This window comes from Coregonus lavaretus (assembly GCF_964263955.1).
Source record: "Coregonus lavaretus genome assembly, chromosome: 3".
NCBI lineage: Eukaryota > Metazoa > Chordata > Actinopteri > Salmoniformes > Salmonidae > Coregonus > Coregonus lavaretus.
Genome location: NC_139990.1, coordinates 9483670 through 9491616, shown reverse-complemented (window position 1 = coordinate 9491616; position 7947 = coordinate 9483670).

The following is a 7947-nucleotide window of genomic DNA, read 5'->3' as shown; positions in this document are numbered from 1 at the left end:
GGGGCTGTTGATGACAGCTAGCCGTAATTATAGGATGAGCTGTAAGCCAGCTGAGAGGAGAGAAGAGAGGAGAGGAGAGAGGACAGAGGAGAGGAGAGGAGAGGAGAGGAGAGGAGAGGAGAGGAGAGGAGAGGAGAGGAGAGGAGAGGAGAGGAGAGGAGAGGAGAGGAGAGGAGAGAGGAGAGGAGAGGAGAGGAGAGGAGCGGAGAGGAGAGGAGAGGAGAGGAGAGAATGATACTATGTAGGTGTCTGCCTGTAGCCGCAGGCTGAAACACACTGCCTGCCTGAGTGAGAAACCACAGAGGTTTACAGAATACAGTGTTCATATAGACTGAACAGTGGGATGACAGATTTACATCACCTCAACCTCTGAACAGTATTCACCGCCTAGCAGTGACAATACTAATAGATGGGTTAGTTCTTTAGCAACAAAACTGACACGTGCGCAACTATACGGTAAAACAGACGGGGTTGGCTTAGATTAATAACACGTAAACTATATTTTGTCTCAAATTTTTATTGAAAATATAAAAAAAGTTGCACAATGAGCACTTCTCTCTCAAATACATTGTTACAGTTGTTGGTTAGCTAGCTAGCTCAAATTTTTTTGAAAACAAGACATGGTATCAAGAACAAGATGAAACGAGCTGAAACGAGCCACTTATGATTCCCCACATGGCAGTTTCTTGTCATTGTTGCTAGCAATCTGGCCATCCAGAACCATACCAACACATGGCCTTCTGTCCCTTTGAACCGCGCACACCGTTTTTGTGACGTTCTCAGCTAACCCGTCATAATCTCTGAACAGTTTTCACCTCCCAGCAGTGACAATACTTATACAGTAGGTATGTTTTTCATAACCTCTGAACAGTATTCACCTCCCAGCAGTGACAATACTAATACAGTAGGTATGTTTTTCATAACCTCTGAACAGTATTCACCTCCCAGCAGTGACAATACTAATACAGTAGGTATGCTTTTCAGGCTTTTGCTGGATTTGATTTTAGTTTCAGGAACCTAAACAGCAGATGTTCTTGAATGATGTCAAAGGGAAGATACCAACTGCTTTTGTTTACTCTCTCTCTCTCTCTCTCTCTCTCTCTCTCTCTCTCTCTCTCTCTCTCTCTCTCTCTCTCTCTCTCTCTCTCTCTTTCTCTCTGTGTGTGTGTATGTGTGTGTGTGTATGCGTGTGTGTGTGAGAACGATGTTCTGATTTCGTTTGTAAGACAGGAAAAGTTACTGAGTTTGTTTGTCTGAGTACTGAGAGGAGAGAGAGAGAGTGAGAGAAGGAGAGTGAGAGAGGGTTGTGTGTGTGTGTTGTGTGTTGTGTGTTGTGTGTGTGTGTGTGTGTGTGTGTGTGTGTGTGTGTGTGTGTGTGTGTGTGTGTGTGTGTGTGTGTGTGTGTGTGTGTGTTGTGTGTGTGTGCTAGCCTTCTATCCCCTCATTCTACCCCCTTATCACACAGAACAGAGCTGAACGGTGACATTTAGAATACTGCTGTGCTGTGCCAGGACAATGTTTGCAGTTGGCACAATTCATTTATGCTCATATAAAAGTTGCTTACCCTCTCTAAATCAAGTTTGAACTTTAATTGGTATCATGATCATGGTACATAAAGGACATAAAATGCACAATTCAGTGAAATGGATAAAAGTAAAGATATCTAACGTCTCCTGGATAAAAGTAAAGATATCTAACGTCTCCTGGAGGTCCCACATTCTATTACAACAACCCTTAATAACATTAAATATGAATAAGTTACTTCATTACGAAGTTCCTTCCTTCCTCTGTATTAAAATGAGACTGATTGATCCAATCAGACAGTCCATTTTCTGCCCATCCCTCGCTCTATCCCTCCCTCCATCCATCTCTCCCTTATTCTTCCATCTCTCCCTCCTTCCTCCAGCTACTGAACTGTATTGGATTTGTAGGACGTGGTGGAACTGGAACCAATCAAGGGTGGGTGCCAATCAAGTTGGCAGCGCTGGATTATGACAACCATGTCTGGCCACTCATCATAGTAAGAGCCAGTTAGTTAAAGTGGAAATCTATTTTCTAGGCCATGACACACTGGTGTCATTCGGTAGTGTGTATATGTAGCCTAATAGGCCTAACTGCAGTTAAGGTATAGGGATTAACTTGTTTGTCCTGTCCGTGGTTCCATTTAATATGTTTGTTGTTTGCTGTCTGCCAATTTCTGTAACCAGTCTTGAGGCAAATTAATTTGAATGGGGCCAATTGGACATGCCCCTGATCTTCAGTTCTGTTCTGAAAATAGTATTTGCTGTCCTTGAGGAGGATTGTTGTTTAAAGTAAAGTTAATATCTGTGGCAATGTAATGGCTTCATCGATTATATTCATATTGTTTTTCATCCATACAGAATATAGAACCTTTTGTCAATAAAATCCACCCCTCTCCAAACCTAAGTAGGGGCCAATGTAGCCTAGCCTTCTTGCACAACATTTCAAATAGGCTGCTACCCCTTTACTAATCTGGATCAGCTTTCATAGCCTATCGGTAGGGTCAGTGAAATGGAAGAGACAGTCCATACCGTGACAGCTGTGCAAATGCAGTGGGTAGACACGGGCTTTACCCCAGTCTGTCGCCCCGGTTGGCATGCACGAACAGCAATGACGGACTACTAGTGCCGAATGCCGATGGCATTGCAGGGATGCCAATTCGTCGCCTGTAGTGCTGTGAGGGCACGAAGCGGCCCCGCCTACTGTTACAACTCTGCTTTTTCATTGGTCCAAAGCTGCTCAGGGCGAGCGCTACAAACCCAAACTGCAATGCACAGGATTTTCGGTACGAGCGTGGGGCTGTGTAGCCTGCGTTTGCTACATTAGGAATAATGACCAAGTAAAAAAATATATAGTTCATAAGGGAGACGGGAAAGACATTTTCTTGTAAAGCACTGTCGAATTCATTGTTTTATTAATCCAGTGGACCAAACGTTCACGTTGGAAAGCGGAGCTTCTCCTTTATGCACGGATGGAGCGGCGCAGTTAACCGACATTACATAGGATTCAGTTCAAGTAAGTTTTTCAGAGGTGAGTTAGATTTACTCTCTCGTGTATTTAGACTAGTTAAGACATCTGTCTGAGAGTTCCTTATCTTTTTAGCTAGAGCAATGTGTGCGAGCTCGATGAGTAAGCTAGATCACTTTGCGCCTTTATACAATAATAACTGAGTAGAGATGATTGAGTGAGAAAGGCTTCTAGTAGGGCAATGGTTTATTAAACTACAGTGAGACACACTTACGAAATGGACAACTAAACACTACATTATGTAGGTGATTTTTTTGCCTTAATAAAACTAATTATTTTATGCATCTATAAAACCATTTTGTTCATATCAACATCAAATGCCTTGGAATATTTGTTCAATTGATAGACTCCACGATCTTGATACTGTCCGCGATATCGTGAGGATAAACGGATCATAATTGACAGTCTCTCTTGACGTCTCGGTAAACATGTTTCCTCCTGAGTTTGTCGGCCACTTTCTCTCGATTTGCTTCTGACCACAGGGGTCGCGTCATCGTGATCGGTTGTGATGTGAATATCCTCATCACAGAGACGCGGTGTGGAGCGCAGTGGTTGGGCTTTAGGACAATAGGTTTAAATACCCCTTTGCGATTCGAGGTTAGGAGGAGTGGAGAGTTGCTCCAGAGGTGAGTGTGAGATTGGGATTCACAACGTGTTGTAGACAGGCGAGAAGAACATACACACACAACATAACTCAGCTCTCATGGACAGAGTGAAGTGGGTCAGCAACCAAGGTTTTCAGAACTCCTCCTGCAGGTTTTGGAGAGGTCAGGGGGCATTAGGCCATTGTCAAATTCAGTAATTGGGCTTAGTTTACTAGATAAACCAGTTGTAAGGCTAGAGATCACTGCCCATTCATCATTTTATGGGGTTGGTGGAAGGAATCGGTATCTTATCCGTTTACGCTTTGCATTCTCTCACAACATAACCATGTGAGAATAGAATAGAATGGACAATCAAAAGTAGTACCATGCAATAACACAGATTACTTCAGCTCTGTCCTTCCTCATATTGCTTGTCTTGATATGCTGCAGTCAGGAGTGTATGTAAATGTAATGTTCTCTAGGATGCATTATTTAAAAAAATCCTATAGCCCACTGCTATGCCCTCCACTCCTATGCCCTCCACTCCTATGCCCTCCACTCCAGCTGCATGTACTGTTTTGAGAAAGTCGCTTTAAGGTTAAAATGTTTCTCTGTGGAGAACGGCTTGCTTTGATGTGGTTAAACTGAAGTGCTTTGCTCCATTGCCAGGTCATATTCATTTTATTAAGCCTTTTGATGGTAAGACTCAGGATGATGGGAGGATAGAAGCAGAATGCCAAGGCCTAAACCAGCCAGCATGGCTGCTGCCAGACACAGTCCAAGTTCCCAGTCCAAGTTCCCAGTCCCCTTCTCTCAGTGCTTTCTCTCTTTCTTTCTTTCTTTCTTTCTTTCTTTCTTTCTTTCTTTCTTTCTTTCTTTCTTTCTTTCTTTCTTTCTTTCTTTCTTTCTTTCTTTCTTTCTTTCTTTCTTTCTTTCCCCTCTCCCGTTCTTTCTCCTTAAGTCCTCCTCATTAAATACATTATTATAGCATTGTGGTCTGGCGTGAATTCAGACAAACCATTGCATGTTTTTCACTTTGTTCTTCTCCTCAATGCAACACAACAGGGCTCCTGAACACAATGGAGTGTGACGCCATAGATTGCTGCAGGGAACGTCAGTCCTCAACTCTTTTGTATGCTCTCTAATGGTGTAATCAGTAGGCTACACCAAGCACAGTGTGCGGCTGTGTGTGACTGTGTAGGTGTGTGTAAGCACAGAGAATCAATGGAAAGATGAAGGTCAAGGTGAAAGATTAGCAGGAAATTGAAAACGCTCAGTGTTTTAATGCTCAGAAAAAGGGGTGGCCTAAAAAACTCAGTATGATGACATTTGACTTTTTGTACTGAGCTCTTCAAGAACACCCTCTTTCAGTTCTCTGCATGGAGCAGTTTGTGTGTGGTGTGTGTGTGTGTGTGTGCATACACTGTGTGTCTGTGCTCTGGTGTGTGCATCCATATGTGTGTGGTTCTCACTTTTTAGGAAATGTTGTCCTTGCATTCTTTAAAAAAGGAGTGTCTTTTAGTTTTCACAGCTGATAGTCATTTCATAGGGAGTGTAGCAGACATGGTATGTAAATTGTATGCACTCACTAACTGTAAGTCGCTCTGGATAAGAGCATCTGCTAAATGACTAAAATGTAAATGTAATGGTGGCCAGCAGTGTTGTAAGGATGCCCAGCTGGGAGAGAACACTGATTCCCAGAATTTCCTACAAATCTCTAGTTCCTGAAAGGAGGTGCCAAACTGGACCTACCCAAGCCCAATTGTAACTTTCCAAATTCCTTAAATGAGAAACAAGATTTCAAACCACAGCCTCAATTGTAATATTCATCTCAGGAATCAAAGTTATTGTTCTTGATTCTGACCACGTCTCTATTGCTCTGTTAAGTCTATAGTCCATAAAGCAGTTTTCATCCACGCTTCTCCCAGGCTTTAACCAGGCTTCTCACAGGTTTTATCCAGGCTTCTCCCAGGCTTTAACCAGGCTTCAGTCAGTCAGTGAAGGATTCTCCAGGATCTACAGTGACCTGACCTGGCTTTATTTATCAGGGTTATCTGATCCAGAGAAGTTACCCCTGGCCTGTTATCTCTCCTCCGGCCTGTCTCTCGTGTCCTGACACGTCCCTCCATGACAGAGGCATCCCTGAGGGGTAGAGGTATTTCTGGGGAGGGGTGGATTGGGGAGTGGAGGGGTGGAGTTGGGAGTTAGATTGAGAAAGGGATTTTTTGACATTCCTCTGGAGGGGCTGCTTAGACAGTAGGGGAGGTGAGGAATGTAAATCTAAATTAGGGAGGGGGAGAGAGGAGGTTGTAAATTGGGAGGGAAGAGATAGAGGTGGGAGTTAAATGAGAAAGGGAATTTTTCATATTCCTCAGGAGGAGCAGTTGTGATGAGACAGTAGAGGGAGGGAGGAGAGGAGAAGACGGGATGTTGGGATTGGGTTTAGGGAGTTGGATAAGAAAGAGAATATCAGATATTCCTCAGGAGAGGGAGATGGGGAGGGGAGGGGAGGGGAATGCAGGATGAAAGACTGTTCACTCCCTCTCTCTTACCCTCTGCTTTTCCTTCCTAGGCCTGGCGGGACAAGGCGTGTGTGAGGGAGGGTGGATATATTCTCTCCCCCTCCCCACCACTTTGCCTCCCAGCCTGTAGAGAAGGGAGGACTGAATTAAATAATTGCGGTCATCCATAGTTCACCCTAGCTTGTGAGCATCAAGCGATGGCGTCAGCCATGGCCTATAGAACAGAGTTCATCAGCGACTTTTGTAAAGTCATGGATGGCAGTACAGTGATGCTAGTGTTCAACCTCTAACAGAACTGGGTCAAAGAGACATACTGTATGTGTTTCTGTCAGTACCACTACTCTTTATTAATGAGTTTATAAGTAATCAGTGTTCATAAAGTGTCTCAGAGTAGGAGTGCCAAACTAGGATCAGTTCTGCATTTACATCATAATAAGTACGATTACATGGACAGGGGGAGATCTGATTCTGGATCAGAACGCTTACTCTGAGATGCTTTATGAATATGCGCCCTGGTCTTTGCATGAATATAAGCTCCTGATTTACAGTAAACCTGAGTCTTTATAAAGCTTATTGATGTGTAAAGTCTACATGAGGAAGCAGCAAAGATGTGTATAACCAAACTGATAGCCTGAGCAATGGAAGTCTTCTATTAACTGGTAAAGTGTGTGTGTGTGGTGTGTTGCTTTTGGACTCCCTCACAGGATGGGCTGGCAGGTGTTGGGAGTGAAAGGCTACTGGTCCACCCTAGGGCTCTCCCTCCATCCACTCCTCCCCCTCCATCCCTATATCTTAGATGATGATAGAGATGGAGGGATGAGGACAGGGGGTTTCCTTCTCTCCTCTCCTCCGTTGTCTTTGAGCAGATATGTGTTGTCAGTGCAGCCCTAAGGGAGGTCCTCCCCCTTAATCCCTAGAGTCCATTTAGGCCCAGCGGTGGAACGCACACACACTGTCGCTGGCGCTTACCTCTGCACCAGATGTACACACCACTGGGACATTTACATTTTTTTTTTACATTTTAGTCATTTAGCAGACTTTATCCAGAGCGACTTACAGTTAGTGAGTGCATACAATATTTTATTTTAATTTTTTCATACTGGCCCCCCGTGGGAATCGAACCCACAACCCTGGCGTTGCAAACGCCATGCTCTACCAACTGAGCTACTTCCCTGCCCCTTGCACCTGCCTATTTTGATGGTTCAGTAGAAGCATGACCTCTTTCGGTATTACGCGTTTTAATAAACAGACATAAGCTGATAAGATGGATGTTTTGTTTTTCTGTTTTCTAATTTCACCCCCAGTTGTGAACAGCTGGGAGCCAGAGGAGAGGTAGGATAAAGTAGATAACATCCTCTGTCTTTATGGCCATTGGTGTTGCTATACGGAGGGGGATGGGGTGGGAAAGAGGGTTAACCTATTCCCCTTGCACTACCCATAGGATTCTGGTCCAAAAGTTGTGCACTATATTGGAAATAGAGTGCCATTTCAGAAGAAGCCTGAGCATACTGTACTTTGGATAACACGAATGATGGAGCAGTTTCTCCAGTAGTGTCCATCTGGAAGGCTGTCACACAGCAGTACTATGACATATGTTCTGTGTGTGTGTGTGTGTGTGAGAGAGAGAGAGAGAGAGAGAGAGAGAGAGAGAGAGCGGGAGTGTGTGTGTGTGTGTGTGTGTGTGTTCGTTTATCCTGAGGCAAAGCTAGCATGGTGACTGACTGTTCATTTTCAAACTTAATGGCCCACATTATGAACTAAAAAACTCAACACTCTAGGGCTGACCCCATTTA